The sequence below is a fragment of the Protopterus annectens genome, chromosome 2.part1 (assembly GCF_019279795.1).
Source record: "Protopterus annectens isolate FY-2018-M chromosome 2.part1, PAN1.0, whole genome shotgun sequence".
Classification (NCBI taxonomy): Eukaryota; Metazoa; Chordata; order Ceratodontiformes; family Protopteridae; genus Protopterus; species Protopterus annectens.
The window spans coordinates 103,848,373-103,867,213 of NC_056729.1; the positions used below are offsets into that span (position 1 = coordinate 103,848,373).

General features: G+C 43.4%; 1 protein-coding gene across 11 annotated transcripts in view; it reads left to right on the forward strand.

Moving 5' to 3' along the window:
- The window catches only part of RAPGEF2 (Rap guanine nucleotide exchange factor 2), a 2,418,607-nt gene that overhangs the window by 1,060,466 nt on the left and 1,339,300 nt on the right, over positions 1-18,841 (forward strand). The gene's annotated exons all lie outside the window — the stretch shown is intronic.

Here is an 18,841-nt window from a genome sequence, read left to right on the forward strand (position 1 = left end):
GTTTTAATCCGTAGTTTTGGCACCAGTTATTTCCTTGTGTTAGACTCTGCTTTAGGATACCGTGTTGTGGGGAGAATCTGTGCTAACTCCCAATTTACAGTCATCTGTTAACTTGGTCAGCCAGAGGTCTTTAACATTAGCACTGCTTTCTGAGAAGTAGATGGCAAACAGGAGCAGGCCCAGTATGGAGCCCAGGGGTACTCCAGTGGTGACCGGTCTCTTTGTGGAAGTAGTCTCACCAGTCCTGACTTCCTGGATCTTGTTTAGTCAGCCAGCAATCCAGCAAGTTATGTAGGGAGTTATGCCTAGTGCTGAGAGTTTGTCAGTAATACCTGACTGGTGTGTTGTACTGAATGCCTTGGCCAGGTCAAGGTAGGTGATATGCATGATTTTTCCCACATCCATAGCCCTGGTGACCCTCTCCAAGAAGTCTACCGGATTGAGTAGGCAAGACCTTCCCTTAAGAAAGCCAAACTGGGATGGGTCTAGTGTCTGTAGGATGCCGATGTCCTTTATAGATCCTTTCCATGATAACATTCCATGGCTTTGCATATTAGACTTGTCAGACTGATGCATCTGTTGTTGTTGTCAATTGATGGTCCACTCTGATGAAGTGGGATCACCGTTGCGACCCTCAATTCATCTGGCATGAAACCTGTTTTGAAGCTGTAGTTCGAGTGCTTCAGGTAGTCCTGCTAGGTTATATTCTAGGTGGCAATCAGGGGTATTGTTGGGGCCTATTAAAGCATTGATTTTGTCTTTAGTGAGCCCTGCCAGGACCTGGTCCCTGTTGATAGTTGGTGGTGGGGCGGAGAGATATGCAAGAAGGGATTTCATAGGTGGAAGTGGGGTGTTAAAGTTGGTTCTAAATTTATCAGCCAGCAGATTTGCTACATCTCCCTGGCAAGTGAAGGTTGAGCTACTTGCAACACATTCTGCACACTGCTGAGGGTTACCTTTAAAGTTCCTGCCAGCTGAATAAGGCCTTGTGATTGTATCCTGACCTCAAAACTGGCCTTGTTGAACTTTTAGACCTCTTACTTTTTTGATTCTTTTTGTTGAATCAGAGAGCTGTTGTCTCTGTTAATGTTCCTCTTTCTGACTTGGGTCATTCCCCTATTATTATTATTATTATTATTATTATTATTATTATTATTATTATTATTATATAGCTGTTTATGTAGGGATTCCATCAGTGGAGTTTATTTTTTTGGTGTTAGATTTGGGCTTACTTCTGGTATGTATGACAACCTTGATGTTGCCATTTACATATTTGTACAAGGTTTCTGTGAATAATTCTGCATAGGTAGCTACATTCTTGGGGATTTTGAGTTGTGAATTTTTACAGACGCTTAATAGGATGTAGTTTGCTTTAGAATAATTCCTAACTGTTATAGGCTTAGCTGGGTTTTCCAGGTTGATTTTTATTTCAAAGGAAACAACTTTGTGGTCCATCCTCACCAATGAGAAAATGATACAGGGCAGGATGCAATGCTCTTGCATGTTGATGAGCACTAGGTCCAGTATGTTTGATACCCTCATTGGACAGCACAGTATCTGGTCTAAGGTGTTTGTGTTGATAACGTCCAGGAAACATTTTGCCTGCATTTCCCATTTCTATAGAAGGGTAGTTTGTCTGCCGCTAATAGGGTATTTGGTTGGATGGCGAGTGTCTCTAGTAGGTCTAGGTAAGAGTTGTGAGCTTTGTGGGTTATAAAGAGAGACCTGTAGCTGGCCAGGACATGGTAAGGAACTTTGTCTATGTTGACTTGGACGTGGATGAACTCTAGTGCATCATCCTGTTTAACCAAGCTGGAGTTGTATTGAGGAGAGCTTGTAGGGTGTGCAGTTTATTATTTAGGCTCCTAGCATTGATCAGTAACACCTTAAGGTTGTTACTAAGGTTATACAAGGTAGAAAAATGACAGCAGGCATAATGTATAGCTTGCTTAACAAAAAATAATAATTCATGGATAGCTTATGTAAAACTGTGCTCATTACAGGTATTTGTTGGCATCAGGAAAATGTTACTTAAGAAAAAGGTTTCCAGTAGACTGTTCTGCTCTGATTGCTGCACATGGCTAGTTATAGTTAAGATAGAGAAGAGAGCTAGGGGCTTTATTTCCTGTTTTTGTAGTTGCTATAGGACGGTGGAATAGTTCTTGATTTGATCTTAATACTCTTTTGCCAGGAAAGATGACTTGATAGGTGAGAACAGTTATTTGTGTAACAGCTTGTAAGTGAAATGTGTTGAACAAATTGATCTATGAAAATCATCTAGTTAATTTAACAACATTTCTGGGGTGGGTAGCTGTAGGATGATTTATGGTGAATCTTGTGGTTCAATTTTTTTTAAGCGTGTACAGGTTTCTTGCAGTGATAATCAGGTAGATTGCCAGTGACTGTGTTGCAGTATAGTCTAAAAGGCTTGATCCAGTAACTGGCAGCCAGTTTGAGGTTTGTTGGTTTAAACAGTGATATCAGTTATTTCTTTGTAAGTTCATGGTCAGCAGCTGTAGTTTATGCATCCTTTAAAGAGAGTTCTTTTTATAAACTTGCTAGTGCTCACATTTCACACTTTCCAGGTTACCAGTTAAAATGAGCAAAAGGCTGTTCTGGTGATATTAAGTTAACTTACAACTAAGAAATCCTTGGGAAACGGAATATAGATGGAAAAATGTGCTTCAAAAATGTGTTGGCTAACCAGTGCTGTGGCACAGAGGAATAAAACTTTGACTGCTGTCCAGGCAGCCCAGTTAAAATTAGCACCTTGGAGAGACTGAGGGGGTGGGTAAGGGAATTTGTGAACTTGGCACACCTAACAGTTTATCTCCAGTGGAGGCTGGGGACACAAAAGGATACGTTTGTCTTCATGGAGGCAGGACATTGGCTGAGTTGCCATAGAGACCAGATGAAACACCTCACCCATTACACATACAGTACAAGTTCATATTAGGGAAGGGAACTTGGGATATAACAAAAAAAAAAAATCCTTTCCTCCAGTAATGTAACATTGCTGTAGGTTGCCTTGATCTCATCAGCAGGCCCAAACATTGGCTAGACAAGGCCTGTGGGAGGCTTTGGGAGGCCTTTGAACAAGGAGTAACTGATGGTCAGCTGAGGGGATGGGGCAAAAGAAAAATTAAAAAAAAAAGTGTTGGTTCACAGAATGAATCAAAATAATGCCAGCTTTGTTTGCTTTGTGGAATAAAGTCCTAACTTAAACCCAAGTTGCTTGACCCAAGTTTGATTAGCAGCTCTGATATATTGTGGAGCTGGAATGGGGAGGACAGAGTGCCATAATCCGTCAGAGAATTGGTGATGCAGAGGATGGCCTGGGATGGGAGGACGTTTGACTACCAAGTCACAATCCCAGTAGCCCCGATTGTGTTTGTTTGAAGAAAACATAGTGGTTCCCACAGTAATGTGAGATGCTTTCTGTTGCCCAGGGGAGGAGTTAGGCCCCAGAATGCATCCTTATTACCAGAATTCACAGAGTGATATGGGTGAGTTATCTCCTTCCCAAGGGAAGAGGACATGACCAAAATGAATACTCCATTGCCAGAATGCTGACAGGGAAACAAATTACCAATGAGGCTGCCTTTAAGACAATGTCTCTAAGCTAGCTTTCACTGTCGAGTATTCAGGACTGGGGAACATATGGGCTTGACTTATAAAGGGGCACTTGGTCAACAGGTGAAACAGGAAAAACACAGAGGAGGAAAAAAAAGATTAACTAAAAATAGTGGACAAGCACTCACCAAAACCAGATTTTCTGACTGTAAACATTCCTGAACGGTGACAGCCCTATTATTAAGTGGCATGTATACACGTTTTCATTATTAGCACGTTATCCATTAATGTGTGTTTTGTATACCATATTATGTCAATGCACAGATGAGCACTGGTAAAAGTTTGTCTACTTCCAGCCTTTTTTTTTTTTTTAGCTTCTAGGGCTATTTTTATCACATTCATACAATGTGCACTTCTTATTGATCCCTTGTTTTACATTGCTTCTGCATCCTCTTAGTGTTGCCAGTTTCTGTGTTCAGTAAAGAAGAGACCTACAAACCTGTTTGTAATTTGCATTTCTTTGCCAATTTTGTAGCATAGCAGAAGGTGTCTTACATTGCCCTCCAGTGATTCTAATTCCCTTTATGGTTGTACTCCTTTGAAATCTGTTTTGAGGAAGAACATTAAAATGTCTAGCAGTTGGACAGAGTCAGTTGTAAACAGTACGTATTTGCATAGTGCTCTTGCCATAAAGGGTCGTTGAATATAACAGTACATAGCTTTCTACTGGGCAGTGTCTTTGCTAATTGCAGACTAACAGAAGATTGTGAAGATGTGTTAATTATCAGGCTTGGAACAGCAGGGTAGTGTGACTAGGGGAAATTCAGGAGTATGTGATGACATCAGCAGCATCATTGAGAACACAAAGATGCATGTCCTAGGTCAAGGCTTTGTTTCTCTTTCTGTATATTCAAAGAACTGTGCAGCAACACTTCAGAAGAATTCCTGGCTTTAAGCCAGCCATCTTAAAGGTATGTTAGCCACCTTTATTACTCTTTATATGTAACCTGTGCATTTTGAAGCACTTTTCCATTCTTCTGACGGACAGGCACTGCTGTCTTCATGGTTTTCAAGCAAGGCATAACTTGGGAATCATACTTTGGAAGGTTTGACAAGACTCTTTTTCTCTTTTGGAGTGACTTCAGCAAGATAACTCTGCCTGTTCTTTAAGGCGTGCAACATTAAGTGATTTTTATTTATTGAGGAAGACATCATTTTGTTTTTGTAATACTCTGCCTATTTCAACACATGGCTGCCTTTTCATCTTCCAGGTATTGTGGAAATTGTTGGTAAGCACTGTAATCCCTATCCAGGTGAATGCCCATTTTTTGGTGGGAGGAATAGTAGTAGATTAGGGTACTTTCTTGTGGTCCCGTTTTCCTGGTGGATGATTGTTTAGATAAAATGCATATAAAAATGGGAAAAGTCATTTCAGCCAAGTTTTCTGCTAAGTTTTGACTGCATGCTTTTTATATGTAGAACATTTTGTATGCTTAGATTTTTTTTTATTTTGCTTTGACAGTAATTAAACCACTTTCTTATGTGATGTACTTTGGAAACATTTTCTGTATTAAAAAAAAAAACACTAATTGGAATAAGATTAGGCTGCCTTACATAACAAGGCTATTAAACACACATAATGCAGTGGAGCCTTTTTGTTACACAGCTGTCACCATGCTTTGTACGCCAGCTTTTTAGAGTTGTCATGTAATTGTCTGTTTTGATGACAATGCCTAAGCTTTGAGCATCAAATAGCAAGCCTGTTGGTTTGATAGGGAGTGTACAGGATCAGGATATTGAGCATTTATTTTATCATCCCCCGCAGATAGATTTTGGGGGGGGGGGGTCCACTCAATAGTTTAACTGTTTTTCTGATCCAGTGGAATGTTTTAGGCAGTGAAGTACAAATTATGAGTATGCAGTGTATCGCTACATTTTGTGAAAAAAAAATCATCAGGCTGTCTCTGGCAAACTGCAGAGGCTGTGTCCTAGGACCCAGGTGGTACAACTTGTATGTAGCATACATGTTTTTAATGTATCTTTTTTTTTTTTAAATACTAATTTGGAAGAATTCAGGATTGGTGGCACAAAGTATTCTTAACTAATATATAGTTTCTGTCTGTCTGTCTCTCTCTCTCTCATTTCACAGCCTGGTTATTCCAATTAAAATGCGCTGCTCAAGTTTCTAGTCTAATTATCCATTTTAGCCTTTATAGTGTTACAGTGGAAATAGTTATGTAATCATTTATTTCTCATACTAGTGTATACTTCTGCTTCAGCTTTTACAGCACTCTATTTAAAAAGGGAGATTTTAAAGGGTTATATCAGGATCTGCCTTTAATCTTGTGCATATGAGTATGTACAATAAGAGCAGCTATACAGGTTTGGCATTTCTGAAAATCTTTGTGTATAAGCCCTCGTAAACAGCACTGAGATGTCGTTGTGTCTTTCGGCTTTTCCCGGTTAGGGGTCGCCATAGCGGAACTCTGGTCTGCTAATGATTGGCAGTAGATTTTTTACGTGCCGAGTTGCCACCCCTGTGTACTCACAACCTTCAACGAAGGTACGCCCATTCACGCACGTCTCCACACAGAAGACGCTCTAGCTGAGAATCGAACAGGACAATGTCTTACTGTGAGGTTGACAACCCTACCGCAGCACCAACACCGCAGTCACTGAGATACCGCTTGTAAATCATATGCCGGAATAGGGGTAGGAATCATGATAAAGAGAAGCATGTAACCCCATTTTCTTACAAAGGGTTTCACATGGTTTACTGTTAATATCTCGACGTCAGAACATACACCTATGAATTATTCGAACTACAGATGTTCGAATAGTTCATATGAATACATTCCAAATTTTTTAGCGTTATATTTGCAAATGTCCTATGTATTTGCAAATATAAATATTCAAAGGGATGTACAGAGATCGTGGCACAGTGTTGTTAGGGAAATACATCCCTTTCCTCACTGCTGTACGATCTCGGAGTTGGAATGTATAGTTGGGGGGTGCAGGGGGCTTGCCCCCCCTGCATAAATGGAATGTTAGTTGCAGAAGGTTGGGGTTAACGACACAGGTGGTATTGTCATTAATTGCCGTAAAATGTTGAATTCAACATTTTTGGCAGTTACTGCAGATTTACGACTAACTGAACAGTCGTAAATCTGCAATTTCGACATTGTCAATATTTAAGTACGAAATTATTTTGTTTCGTACATTTAATAGTAAACCGTTTCACACCCTAATGAATGGTCTATTTTCTCAGAAGTACCCCAAATGGGCATTGCAGTTTTAAATGTTTCCTGTAAGAAGAAGGAAAAAAAAAACAAGGTGGTGAATTCCAATTCCCTTAACTGTAAAGCTGATTGGAGATGAGGAGTTGCATCCTCATCACTTGGCAAGACTGAAGTTACAGGCATTTAGTCAGATCATCATCTGACATTTTCCAGGCTACAGACCTCTTACATTTTACCTGTAATGATCTGCCAGCATGCTTCCACTTCAGGTATCTCTAGCAGCACATTAAACAAACTTCAAACAAATTTCTCCAGGCCACATTTGTTTAAAAGTTGTTTATTCTGTGTGCATCCTAGAAGTGACATGATAATATTAGTTCTAAGTTTGGGCTCAAACCAAGACCTCTAGCAAACCATGTTGGAGTCACTGCCCACTGGACAAACAGCCTCTGGACACAGTTTTTTAGGTTTTCCCTTAAGAACCTTATCCTTTCAGCTAGAAAACACCCAGCATTGTGACTAAAATAAAATTGTATATAATATATATATATATATATATATATATATATATATATATATATATATATATATATATGGGATCCAGACACATGCTCGACTAGCATATGTCCGAATCTCAAAACACTGAACACATACACGAAAGCGCTTAACATCGACAAGCGCTTCTGTGTATGCGTGCATGTCGGACTACAGCGCAGGTAAGGGAAAATTCCCTTTTCCTCACTGTAGTGCGATCTCGGAGTGAGAATATTAAAGTAGGAGGGGTGTGGGGGGTGGAGAGGGGGACAAAGCCCCCCTGCAGAAACATAGATTTGTTTTTGAACTGCACATACATGGAAGCACTTTTCGATGTTAAGCTCTTTAGTGTATGTGTGTTCGGTGTTTTGTGATTAGGACACATGCTAGACCCATTATATATATATATAGGTCTACTTTGTTTCTTTGAATGTCATTTCACTGAACTGAACTTAGTATATATGGCACTCTATAGAGTACTGTAAGGCAAGTAAAAGGTATATGCCCTTTTCCCCACTGTAGTGCGATCCTGGAGTTAGTATATATAGTAAGGGGAGGGGGGGTGTTTGTTTTATATTCTATTTTACCAAAAAGTTCAAAACAATGCCTTTTAAACAATAGACATGCATAGTTACAACACCAATAACTAAATCTCTCCAGAAGAGAAGGCTGTGCCTCCCCAACAGTATATACTAATTCCAGGATCGCACTACAGTGGGGTAAAGGGCATATACATTTTACATGCCTTACAGTGCTCTACACAGTGCCATATATACTAACTGCAGTTCATTGAAATGAAATTCAGTGAAATGAATTTTCATTTTCAATTATTTGTGTTTTCAGCGATGTGGTCGTGGTGAAATAAATTTCAGTGAAATGAGATTCAATGAAACAAAGTAGACCCATATATATATATATATATATATATATATATATATGTATATGTGTATATATATATATATATATATATATATATATATATATATATATATATATATATATATATACACACACACACACACACACATACACACACACAATTCTTTTGGCTTTTCCCAGTTAGGGGCTGCCACACCGGATCACCTGTCCGCTCATGATTGGCAGTGGAGTTTTACGGTGTCGAGTTGCCAGCCCGGCGCCCAACCTTCCACTGAAGGCAGGCACATGACGCACTCACGCCTAGGGCCATGTTAGAGTATCCAATCCACCTACAGCATGTCTTTAGGATGTGGTAGGAAACCCACACGACCACAGGGAGGACATACAGACTCTGCACAGAAGGCACTGCAGCCAAGGATCAAACCGGAGAACCTCTTGCTGTGAGGCGGCAACGCTAACTGCTGCACCACTGCGGCCGTCATATATATATATATATCTATATATATATATCCACACACATATCACACAACTACATACCCTTTGCTTAGACATTGTTAGAATCACACAAGTGAAAGGATGATGATAATTCTCATTTGGGTGTTAAACTGAAGACGTCGAGCATTCATTGCTAGTGTCACTGTCACTGAACCAGCAATAGCCTCTGGACAGTTATGTTGAGTTTTCCCTTAGGATCCTTATCCTTTGAGCCAGAAAACACCCAGCATTTCGGGTAGTTTGTATAATGGTTAAGGTGTTTACCTCACAGATGCAATGTACATGGTTTGATTCTCACTTTTGAAAATAAAATTGTCTAGGCTTGAAATGGCCTACAAGGGCAGATAGTTTATAGGTTTATAGGCAAGTACTAGGCTAAGGTCAAAATTAAAGTACACATGCACAAACACAAAGGCCAGACCCTCTGCTTAGGCACTGTTAGAATCATAGGAGTGATAGGATTATATTAGCTCTCGTGTGTGCTTGTAATTTGACCTTAGTCACCATGCTGAGGCTTTCCTAGCAGAAAGGATAAGGTTCTTAAGGGAAAATGCTGTCTGTCTTGAATAGTTTTATATGTAAGTACTAGGCTAGCTATCCTTGCGGGCCGTCTTAAGCCTTGACAGTTTCCTTTTTTTGTGCTCAATTAACCTGTCCCATTTGGTTATAGATTGACCTTACCCCAACCCATGGCCAATAATTGTATAGTACCTCTAATGAGAATAACCGGAATCATACCATAGATAATTTAAGGGGACCCATGCATATGGAATAAAGCATTAAGGAGCTACCTTTGTCCAGTAGTAGTAGTATAACATGCGCCCGTCCTGGGTTAAATTTTTTGTTTCCCATCTGAAAATCTAAGTTGTGCTTGAAAATGGACAGGGATGAACTTTGTTTTATGTGGATGGGGAGTTTGTGCTACATCTGCGGTATCTTCTGCAAGATGTACCTATCCCTTCAAAATGTTCTGTTGATGTTGCATAAGAGGTTTATATCCCTAGACTGAGTATTTCTGATGGATTTCAGTAATGGGTCTTAGAATGCCTTTTATGCCAGACACAGGTCTCCTCTTAGCACTCTGTAGGATACTGAGCATAGCGACAGGGCTTTGAGTCGGTCTATGTAGGACATGTTTATTAGGACTTTTATCCTATTAGTATGGTATCTCTGTGGGCGTTCTGGTTGTTGCGTGGGTCTGGACATACACATGCCAAAGAGGGTATTATATTCAATGATTGGCCTTATGAGGGCTGGGTAAGAGGCTCTTGCTGGTTCAGTGAGAGTGATATCAGCATGTTGTGCTGGAGGGCTCATGTCAGAGTCCCAAATGAAGCCCAATACTATCCTTTCACTTATATGATTCTAACAGAGCCCAAGCACAGGGTTTACCACTATTTGTGTGTTTCTAATTTAGACTTTATTCTGTGTGCAAAATTCTTTAGTTTGGTCTTCTTTTTGCTGTGGTTCTGCTTGTTCATATTGCTGATGCATACTGATCTGACTAACATTTAAGTCATTTTTTTTGTCTCTTAAAGCAGTTTTGTTTCACTTCCCTGTCCCTCCTTTGACACTGGCTTTCTTATTACCTCACCCTTTACATTTGTGATTCTAGTTGCTCTCCTGTGCCTTTTCTAATTGTTTGATGTTAGCTGCAGTTACAGTGCAATGAAAAAGTATTTGCCCTTTTCTTGATTTCTTATTTCTTTGCATGTTTGTCGCACTTAAATGTTTCAGATCATCAAACAAATTTAAATATATTAGACAAAGATAACCCAAGTAAACAAAAATGCAGTTTTTAAGTGATTTTATTTATTAAGGAAAAAAAAAATATCCAAACCTATATGACCCTGTGTGAATAATTGCCCCCCTCTTTAAATCATGAAGTAACTGTGGTTAATCACAATTTTGGGAAATCTTGAGTTCAATTTCACTAGCCACACGCAGGCCTGATTACTGCCAGACCTGTTGAATCAAGAGATCACTTAAATAGAACCTATCAGACAAAATGAAGTAGGCCAAAACATCCCAAAAAGGAGGACATCATGCCGTGATCTTAAGAAATTCCAGAATAGATGAGAAACAAAGTAATTGACATCAGTTTGGAAAAGGTTACAAAGCCATTTCTAAAGCTTTGGGACTCCAGTGAACCATGGTGAGAGCCATTATCCACAAATGGAGAAAACATGGAACAGTGGTGAACCTTCCCAGGAGTGGACGGCCTACAAAAATTACTCCAAGAATGCAGCGACGACTCATCCAAGAGGTCACAAAAGAACCCAGAACAGCATCTAAATAACTGCAGGCCTCATTTGCCTCAGTTAAGGTCAGTGTTCATGACTCAATCATAAGAAAGAGACTGGGCAAAAATGGCATGCATGGCAGAGTTCCAAGCCGAAAACCACTGCTGACTAAAAAAAAAACTATCAAGGCTCATCTCACTTTTGCCAAAAAACATCTTGATGATCCCCAAGACTTTTGGGACAATATTCTTTGGACTGACTAAACAAAAGTTCAACATTTTGGGAGGTGTGTATCCCGTTACATCTGGCATAAAAGTAACACAGCCATGACTCGCACTCATTGCTGCCACAGAGGCCCAGATGAAGCAGAGTATGAACTGCTTTTCCAGTGCATGCAGAAACTTTGGCTTCACAATTAATAGCAAGAAGACTGAGGATGTTATGTGATCCTATCTCGCCTACATTCTGACTGATGGGTTCGGAGCCGATCCTCGGCTCCGACTCGGCACGCTTATGCCAAAGAGCGAAGTCTCTTATTGGCTGAGCTTACTATATCCCAGGATGCACCACTACCAGTCCCCCAGATCTCGTTTGCCGCTAACAAGCAAAGACGTGGTCTCGAGCTGGCTGAGCTAAGTAGTGCTTTTTTCACTTACTTTCCTGTCAGGAATTTCCTAAATCTTCAACAAAAAGCTGTTTTAACAGCTATCTCGTGTTTTTGTGTTTGAGTGAGCATTTTCTGTAAAGTTTTTGTGTAGTGAATGCGTTTTTTCTGACTAGAGGTCCCCTTTGAGTTTAAGGGCCTTCCCCTGTCAGTCCGTTGTTGTTCAAGTCCCGTTTTATTTAGGGGCTTTTGGACCCCTTTGGTTATTTTTGTCTATTTGTGACAGCCTTTGTTTTAAAAAAAAAAAAAAAAAAAAAAGAAAAGAAATTTTTCTGTCATTGTTAGTGTGTTTGGTTTTTGGCTAGTTACACTAAATTGGTTGCCATAATGTCACAGGCTCCTAGGCCTTCAGGATTTAAAAAGTGCACTAAGTGCAGTTTCAAGATGTCAATAACAGATGACCATTCTCTCTGTGTGTACTGTTTGGGCGCCAAACATTTGCAGGAGTCCTGTAGCGTGTGCCACGCGTTTTCCTCGAGGGTCCTCCAAGAGAGGAAAAATAAACTTATTTTAAAAGGCCTTATTAAACCCTCATTTGAAGAGGCTTTAGCTTCCTCTCCTTCTCCTGCAAAGAAGAAAAGGGCGTCGGCTCCGACCAGCCCGTTGGAACCGACCGCCAAAAGACATAGGCAGGCTTCTCCTTCGGCTCCACGGACTTCGGAGCCGAGGGCGGAACGGTCTGCCTCGATGCCTCCAGCCTCGACTCCTCTGGGTTCGGAGCCGACGGCTGGGGCCTCGAGAGGCGGATCATCTTCATCGGCTCCACTGATCTTGGAGCGATGAAGGTTGTCCGCTCAGACACTTCCTCCTCGGCGCCGAAGCCCACTTCGGCACCGATGGAAATTGGTTTGGACACTCCTTCGGCGCCGATAATTGTCGAGTCGATTCGGAGCCGGTCCCCTAGTCCCTTGGAGCCGTTGGAGAGGCCTACTCGGACCCATTCGGTCTCTTCCAGGTCATCAAGGATGTCAGATTCGGACATAGACAGGGTACTCCAAAGACTTTTCCAGTCCCCAGTCTTTCAGAAATTTGTTTCGGCTCCGACCCAATTGGCTTCGGAGCCGATAGCCCATTCCATTGCCATTCCTCCTCCGACCGCTTGGCTCCGTGGAGCAGGTGCTGATGGAGCCAGTGGAGATTCTAGGGTCGGTTCCGACCCTTACTCCAACCCGCCTTCGGGTCCGAGTTTGCACACGGACTTCTTCGGCCGGACCGGGGTGACGTTTGGGACCAATGCTGTCAGTTCCAAGCCTCCCTCTCGGTGCTTCGCCGCGGGACTTCCGTCTGCTATCATGGCTCGGAGACTGGACCCTCCCAGGATTCTGGGGGTCCGGTCTTCAGAGCTATGAGGAGTGCCTTGGCCAAGTCTTCTTCGGCCATCTCTACGGCTTTACCGGCACCTTCCCTGGGCATGGAGACTGGGTCTTTGGCAGTTCCCCTGTCTCTAGGCAGCGGAGCCCGGGCCTGAGGTTACCCCCACTGGGGTTCCCCTCCTCCTGAGGGTCTTTCGGAGTTGTCTTCGGAGGAGCCCCCAAGGAAGAGATCGTGCAAGAGGAAGCACGTGGACTCTCCCGATGAGTCTCTTACATCGGACACTGATCTTGATGATGCGGAGGGATCCCCAAAGTCGTCCTCGGATGATGTCTCATTTGCAGACATTCTAGAGATCCTCAAGCAACAAGGCGGCTGGAATTCCAAACCCCCCTCCGCTGATGAGTCGGTGTTCCTCAAGGCCTTCGGGGCTCAGCCCTCCGCCTCCTGGGTGTCTCCGCCCTTCGACGAGCTCCTGGATTTGGTTTGTCGGAGGGCGTGGGAACATCCAGATACTGTGGAACCAGTGCCTTCTCGCCCTAACAAATTTTTGTCTGCCCCACCCGAGAAGGAGTTCTTAACGAAAGGCGTGGCTGTAGATGCCATGGTGGTGGCATCTGCTACCCAGCAGGACGTAGCAGAGGCTTCAACGTCCGTCCATCCTCCTAATAAGGAGTCTAGGAGCATGGACCGGTACGGGAAGCGCACCCTGACTTCAGCGGCCTTTACTCTGAGGTCCCTGAATTATTTGCACATTTCACCAGACTACAGAGGGATCTGGTCAAGGAGCTCTCAGACTCCCTCTCAGGTAACCTACCTGAGCAGCTAGCCCAGTCGGTTAGCTCTCAGTTGGCTATCCTTACCTCGATTTCTAACTCGTCCATGAGGCTCATTTCATATGCGGCCGAAGGGGCGGGCAGAGCGGCAGGCACAGGTGTGGCTCTGCGGAGACAAGCCTGGCTCCGTTTGTGTCATTTCGCAGAGGCCTTCAAGTCTTCCTTTGCCAACGCTCCCTTTGATGGGTCCTCTTTGTTTGGACCCAAGGTAAAAGACACTCTTACCCGCTGTGAGCAAGAGGGAAAGACTTTATCTGCTGTAGGAGCACGATATTCCACTCCCTTTCGGCCTTATCCCAAGGCTAAAAGAGGAGGGAAGATGTGGTTCCGCAAATCACAGAAATTCTTTCCTCAACAGCAGGAAGATTCCCCTTCCAGAGGCAGAGGACGGGGAAATTTTTCTGGGAGACGCTGTCCCAGAGGCGGCAGAGGCCCCCGCAACACTGGAGACCGCGAGTCCTTTCGTGGCTCTTCAGCCTCCCACACTCCATGAGGGATTGCCCGGCTGTGCTGCTCCGGAGCCAGTCGGGTGCCGTTTTGCCAAGCACCTAAAAGCCTGGGAATCTATTACTCAGGACAGATGGGTGCTTCGGATTATTGCCGGAGGTTACACCATTCCCTTTACACACGCTCACCCCCACCGTCCAAAAAAATCCCGGACCCACCACCCAGTCAAAGGGAAATTGCAGCCGTAGAAGCTTCAAAGCTGCTAGAAAAAGGAGTCATCCAACCGGTCCCCACAGACCAGATCGGATCCGGAAATTACTCAAGGTTCTTTTTAGTGCCAAAAAAGACAGGGGACCTGAGACCCATTTTGGATCTCAGCAAACTAAACCAGTCCGTCATGAAGTCCAAATTCCGAATGGTCACTTTACAATCCATTCTCCCATTGTTGGAGAAAGATGTTTGGATGTGCCCATAGATCTCAAGGACGCCTATTATCACATACCGATACATCAGGCGTCCAGGAGGTATCTGCGCTTCAGCCTGGGAGACAGTCATTTCCAATTTTGTGCACTGCCCTTTGGTCTCACCACAGCCCCCAGGGTGTTCACCAAGTGTTTGGCAGTAGTGACTGCTCACCTGAGGAGTCTCTGATTCCAAGTGTTTCCCTATCTGGACGACTGGCTCCTGACTGCCACCACCAGGCATCTACTACTAGAGAACCTACAAGCCACCATCTCCTGGGTGTTTCCCTGGGAATTACATTCAACTGGTCAAAGTCTGTCTTGCTGCCTTCTCAGCGCATAAGATTCATAGGAGCAGAGATAGACTCAAAATTAATGCGGATCTTCCTTCCTACCGAAAGGATACAAACATTACAAAATCAGGTCCGAGCCCTGCTTCTAAGATCCAAAGCCCCAGCCAGGATGGTCCTGCAACTTTTAGGTTCAATGTCTGCCACGGTTCTCCTAGTTCCTCTGGCAAGGTTGCACATGAGGATTCTCCAGTGGCTATTATCGACACAATGGTCTTTTCAAGATCTCCCCCTCAATCATCACATACTGATTACAGAAACGTGCAAACGGGACCTCCGCTGGTGGCTTCTGCCATCCAATCTGAATCAGGGAAGACCCTTTGTTATACCCTCCGGTGGCCACCTTGACTACGGATGCCTCCCAGACGGGGTGGGGGGGGCATTGTCTGGGCAGGTCAGTTCAAGGTTCTTGGCTTCCCAACGAAACATCTCTCCATATCAATGTGTTGGAAATGAGGGCTGTACTTCTGTCCTTACAAGCCCTCCACAAGTTTCTCCCTCAAGGCATTATCGCCATCCACACAGACAACATGTCGGTAGTCTGGTATCTAAACAAACAAGGAGGGACCAGATCTTACCCCCTTTGCAGAGAGGCCATGAGGGTGTGGGAATGGGCAGTGGCTACCAAGCGCTTCCTGGTAGCGACCCACATTCCAGGCAAATCCAATGTATTGGCAGACAGACTGAGCAGGACTATTCTCTCTCCTCACGAGTGGTCTCTGAACGAAACAGTAGCAGCTCAGATTTTCAAAAGATGGGGATTCCGTGCTGCGACCTGTTTGCAACACCACAAACACGAAGTGCAAAGGTTCTTTTCCTTGACCCCGTCAAGGGAGACAGCTACGGATGCTCTAGTCCAACCTTGGCCAACAGGACTGCTTTATGCTTTTCCTCCGATTCCACTCCTCCCCAAAGTCATCCAGAAAGCTTCCCAATTGGGGTCCACAATGATTCTAATTGCTCCGTACTGGCCTCGTCAGATATGGTTCCCCTACCTACAGAAATATACTCTGGACGGTCCTTGGTTCTTGGACCTAATTCCGGACCTTCTGGTTCATGAGTCGGGACAACAGCACCAGTCCCTTCACACTTTGAAATTAACAGCTTGGCTCCTCCACTTCCGACTATAGTCAGAAATCACACCTTGGACCCGGAAGTTATTCACATTTTATCTTCAGCCCACAAACCCACCACTAAGAAGTTGTATCACAGTAAGTGGAAGAGGTTTGCTATCTGGGCTCAACTCAGAGGATTAGACCCTATTACTGCCCCGATACCAGAGGTCTTGAAATTTTTAACATCCTTATTTAATCAAGGATCTTCAGTCTCTACTATTAAAGTCCAACTAGCAGCTATCTCCAAATTTCACGATTCCACAGACCCACCGTTGATGAGCAGCAGATTATGTAAAACTTTCATGAAAGGTGCTGTGCTTTTAAGACCCCAGTTTTTCATCCTGCCTCCGTGGGATCTTGATTTGGTACTTCGTGCCTTAACATCTTCCCCCTTTGAACCGGCTGCTACATGTGAGTTGAAATATCTGTCTTGGAAAACTGCCTTCTTAATTGCAATTACCTCTGCAAGAAGAGTTTCAGAACTTCAAGCCCTATCTATCAAACCACCGTGCTTGATTTTTCACAAGGATAGAGTATCACTTAGACCTAATCCATCTTTTGTCCCAAAAGTTTGCTCTAATCTCTGTCTCCAACAATCTTTAGAGCTACCAGTTTTCTTTCCAAAATTTTCAAACAAAGCGGAATACACCTTCCATACATTGGATGTTCACAGGCAATTGCGCTTCTATCTAGATAGGACTCAGCAAATTCGGAAAACAGATCAATTGTTTGTGTCCTTTTCAGATAATAAACTGGGTAAAACCATCACTAAAGCTACTATTGCCAAATGGATCAGAGATTGCATAACTCAAGCTTATTCCTCTTCAAATAAGCAACTTACAACATCTGTCAAAGCTCACTCTACTAGAGCTATGGCTACCTCTATTGCATTCCATTCCAAGCTCGCTATTTCTGAAATTTGTGCTGCGGCTACTTGGTCCAACCCGCACACTTTCATTTCCCACTATAAATTGGATGTGGCATCTAAAGGACGAGCATCATTTGGTTCCACGGTACTCAGGAGTGTTTTCCAGTGAGCCACCCAGGATTTAGGTACTAGGGACGCTGTCCCATCAGTCAGAATGTAGGCGAGATAGGATCACATAACATCTTTTAGTTATGTACTCACCATAACTTCAGATGTTTGGGATCCATCTCACCTACATTCCTAATACCCACCCTCCTTCCCCCTGCCTTGGAGATCAGAAGAGATTGAACGGTTTGGGTTCTACTGTTTTTTATCTTGTATCATTTGTCAATGTTATATAAGCAGTGCATGTGTGTGTGCATGTATGCGGACAAACTAGATCTGGGGGACTGGTAGTGGTGCATCCTGGGATATAGTAAGCTCAGCCAATAAGAGACTTCGCTCTTTGGCATAATCGTGCCGAGTCGGAGCCGAGGATCAGCTCCGAACCCATCAGTCAGAATGTAGGCGAGATGGATCCCAAACATCTGAAGTTATGGTGAGTACATAACTAAAAGTTTTGCATCAGCCCGCACCACAGAAGACATGTGCAGAGCCAACTATTACTGCTGAAGGTGAGATATTGAAGGTCGTTGACAAGTTTACATACCTCGGCAGCACACTCTCCAGATTTGTGAACACTGACGATGAGATAGACCCACGCATCGCAAAGGCAAGCTCCACATTTGGATGGTTGCGGGAGTCAGTGTGGGAGAGTAGAGGCATCAAACTGTCCACAAAGTTGAAGGTGTACAAGGCAATCATACTGCCCCCACTACTGTATGCCTGTGAGACATGGACTGTATATGAGAGTCATGCCAAAAAGCAGAATCGCTTCCATATGAACTGCTTAAGAAGGCTGCTAAAAATTACCTGGCAAGACAAAGTTCCAGACACAGTTGTCTTCTCTCGAGCTGGACTGCCAAGTATCTACACTCTGCTGAGGAGAGCCCAAGTCAGGTGGGCAGGCCACCTTGTACGTATGCCAGACACACGCCTCCCCAGGAGACTGTTTTATGGTGAACTTGCAGGAGGCAAACGCACACAAGGTGGGTAGAAAAAGCGCTTCAAGGACACACTGAAGGTCTCTCTGAAGAGCTTTGGCATTGACCCAGACTCCCGGGAAACCCTAGCGCAAGACCGCCCCGCCTGGTGAAGCTGCATCAGCAAAGGTGCTACCTACTACGAGCAGAGCAGGACCACAGAGGCACAGAGGAAGCATGAGCTGCATAAATCCACAGCCAACTCATTGCCAATCAACTCAAATGACTACTTGTGCCCAAGCCTCCTTGACGTGATGTTTTTGGTCACGACTGAGGAACAACATATTGAGGTATGGGCTGTTAGCCGAGTGTAATTACGGTGGAGAGTGAGCTCCAACCAGTTTACTTTGAGTGCTGTGACGTGGGGAGATTAAGAAGAAAGATTAGTAACAAAGCGCACAACTTTTTTATACCAAGCTGAAAGGTTTTTTTTTTGCTTATATTAAGGTTTGAGACAATAGAGGAAGTGTGTCAAAGCCTTGAGAAATTTCCTGTCACTACTGATGATCTTACCTTGTTATTGAGGTATGGTGTGTATGATTCTATAAAGAAAGCAGAGTTTGATTAGCTTTTTTATTGTGTGTGCAGTGTGTTGGTCATAGCCAAGGTTGTCATACTTATTGGTGTATGAGGTCCTACTACAGTTACTGTATTATTACTAGATATGATTTGGAATGATTTTTA